Consider the following 3,319-nt stretch of genomic DNA (forward strand, 5'->3'; position numbering starts at 1 on the left):
GAAGGTCCAGGATAGGACGTAGCCCGCCTTTTGCCTTGGGGATGAGGAAATACCTGGAGTAAAATCCCCTGCCCCGCCTGGAGGGAGGCACCTCCTCTATGGCACCCACGCTCAACAGAGTCTGGACCTCTTGTAGGAGGACTTGCTCGTGAGAGGGGTCCCTGAAGAGGGACAGGGAAGGCGGGTGGGAAGGAGGTGGAGAAACAAACTGAAGACGGTATCCCGAGTGGACCGTGCTGAGCACCCAGCCGTCCGACGTTACTCGGGACCACTCCAAGAAAAAACGGGAGAGGCGGTTGTGAAATAAACGATGAGGATCCGTAGGGGAGAGTGATGTGCAGCCCTCGTGCGTCCCATCAAAAGGGTTGCTTCGCTGCCTGTGGGGCTTTGGAAGCGGCCTGGCCCCGGTTTCGGCGGTTGCCCGACGGGCGACGGCGATTTTGGGCCGGTCGCCGAGCCGGGTAGGGTCGGTACCGCGACTGATAGCGGGAGGGCTGCGGGCGGAAAGGTCTACGTTGCGTAACCGGCGTATGCATCCCGAGTGTCCGGATCGCCACCCGGCCGTCCTTGAGCGACTGGATCCGCGAATCCGTCTTCTCCGAAAACAATCCCTTGGTGTCAAAGGGCAAATCCTGGAGAGTAAACTGGACTTCTGGAGGCAGGGTGGAAGATTGGAGCCAGGCGATGCGCCGCATCGTGACCCCTGTTGCTAAGGTCCGTGCCCCTGAGTCCGCCGCGTCGAGGCCGGCTGTAATGGAGGAACGAGAGGACCGCCTCCCTTCCTCCAACATTGTGGTGAAGTCCTGGCGGGATGTTGACGGCAGGAGGTCAGTGAACTTGGCCAGAGACGTGAGTATGTCGAACACGTATCTGGCCAGGAGGACCTGTTGGTTACCGATCCTCATCTGCAGGCCCCCTGCAGAATAGACCTTTCGGCCGAGAAGGTCCATCCGCCTTGCCTCTTTCGCCTTTGGGGCAGCGGCCGGCTGGCCGTTACGCTCCCTATCGTTAACGGACTGTACCACCAGGGAGTCCGGAGTTGGATGCACGTACAGGTACTCATAGCCCGATGGAGGGACTGAGTACTTCCTTTCCACTCCCCTGGCTGTGGGAGGCACGGAAGCGGGCGTTTGCCAAATGGTGGTGGCGTTTCGTTGGACCGTGCGCACAAAAGGTAACGCAACCCGGAGTGGCACGTCTGACCCCACCACGTTTGTGATGGGGTCCTCGTCCTCTTTTACTTCCTCTATAGGGAGGTCCATAGCCGTCGCCACACGGCGGAGTAAGTCTTGATGCGCCTTCGCATCAACGGGGGGCGGCTCCCTTGATGCCGCGCCGGCCACTGCCTCATCGGGAGAGGATGAGGAGGATAACTCCTGAACGACCTCAGCCGAAGAGGGGTCCACTGCGTGGTGGGCTGGGGGTTCGGAGGGGCACTCTGGCACCACCGGAACGGCTGGCGGTGGGGATGGCGGTGGTCGGGATATCGATGCCTCTGGGACTCTGCGGTGGGCCGCTGGAGGCCTCGGCGGAGCAGGCATAGCGTCCGACTCATATTGTGCCCATGGGACCCAAAAACCGCACTGCTGGGCCCCGCTAGGCTGGGCTGGCGGCGTTGGAGGCGGGAGCCCATAGGCTTCTGCGCCGGAGGCGACCGACTCAGGGCGGGAAGGCCAGGGAGGTGCCAAAGAGGGTCCAGGGCACACCGCCGGGGGATGCTCTTCCCCTCGGCGCTGGGAAGGCGACCTCGCTCGACGGTCTTCACGGTGCCGGGAGCTCGACCGGTGCCGGGAGCTCGACCGGTGCCGGGAGCTGCGCCGGTGCCGGGAGCTGCGCCGGTGCCGGGGGCTGGTCCGGTGCCGGGAGCTCGACCGGGAGTAAGATCTCCGATGCCGAGACCGACCATGATCACCGCGGTGCCGGGAGCTCGACCGGTGTCGGGAGCTCGACCGAGAGTGCGAACTGCGACGCCTGGAGCGTCCGCGGGAGTCTCGGTGCCGGGAACGGTGCCGGGACTGAGACCGGCGGTGCCTAGCTGGTGGCGACCTCGATCTGGTGCGACGTCGGGAGTGCGACCGGTACCGCGAAACGGAGCGGTACCGGGACTTCGACCGACGAGGAGACTGCGATCGGTGCCGCGATGGGGTGCGGTGCCGGGAGCGCGATCGGCGGGACGGCAAGCTGTCGACGGTGCGGGAGCGAGACCGGGACCGTGACCGACGTCCACGCCTCGATTCCATGGAGGGTGGCCGGACCATTGCCGCCGGTTTTCCCCTGGAGACGACAGCCCGCGCCGGCGGTGCCGGGGGCCGGAGGCCTGGAGCCTCTATGAGCTGTATCAGCTCTCGCGCAGAGGCGAACGTCTCCGGCGTCGACGGCCGCCGAGGCTCGACCACGGACGGCACCGGGGAGCGAGGCGGCGCCGGACTCGACGGCCCTTGCGGCGCCGGAGTCACAGGTGCAATGCACTGTTTGTGCAGAGGCACCACAGGGGCTGCAGGCTGCGGAGTCGCCTTGGCGGAGTCCTGCACGCGCGCCTGAGCCAAAGCCTTCGCCAGTCTTTGCTTCCTGGCGGGCGAGAGGGAGCGGTGCCGAGTCTTCGCAGCCGCTTTCTTCGCCGGCGGTGCCGCAGTCGGTGCCGGCGGTGTGTCCTGCACGGGAGGAGGCCGCGGAGGCGGCGCGGGCGGTGCCGGTGGTTGGAGGGACTCCTCCATGAGGATCTGTTTTAAGCGGCTATCTCGATCCTTGCGGGTCCGCGGCTTGAATTTTAAACAGATCTGGCACTTGTCAGTTCGGTGCCCTTCGCCTAAGCAGCGGAGACACGCGTCGTGCGGGTCTCCTACGGGCATCGGTTTCTGGCACCCCGTGCAGGGCTTAAAGCCCGGTGCTTTGGGCATGAGCCCGCACCGGCTAAGGCAAAAAAAGGGGGAACCCCCCCTTTTTTAGCCTAACTAACTAACACTAACTATGCTAACTGAACAACTATAACTAACTATGCTAACTATGTACAACAATGAACTAGAGAAAGCTAGGGACGTGAAGAGCTATCAAGCACTCCACAGTTCCAACTGCCGTCACGGGCGGTAAGAAGGAACTGAGGAGCGGACGGGCCGGCTGGGGTATATATTTAGCGCCATGGCGGCGCCACTCCAGGGGGCGCCAGCCGGCCCGCCGGGGTTGCTAGGGAAAAAGTTCCGGAGAAGCCGTGCACGCGCGGCGCGCACACCTAACTGGAATGCATTGGAGCAATCACTCGAAGAAGAACAAGTGTACTTTGCTCTCTGAAAGAATTATTTGCCTGCGTTAAATATATGCAGAG

Source organism: Mauremys mutica, chromosome 1, assembly GCF_020497125.1.
Source record: "Mauremys mutica isolate MM-2020 ecotype Southern chromosome 1, ASM2049712v1, whole genome shotgun sequence".
Lineage (NCBI taxonomy): Eukaryota > Metazoa > Chordata > Testudines > Geoemydidae > Mauremys > Mauremys mutica.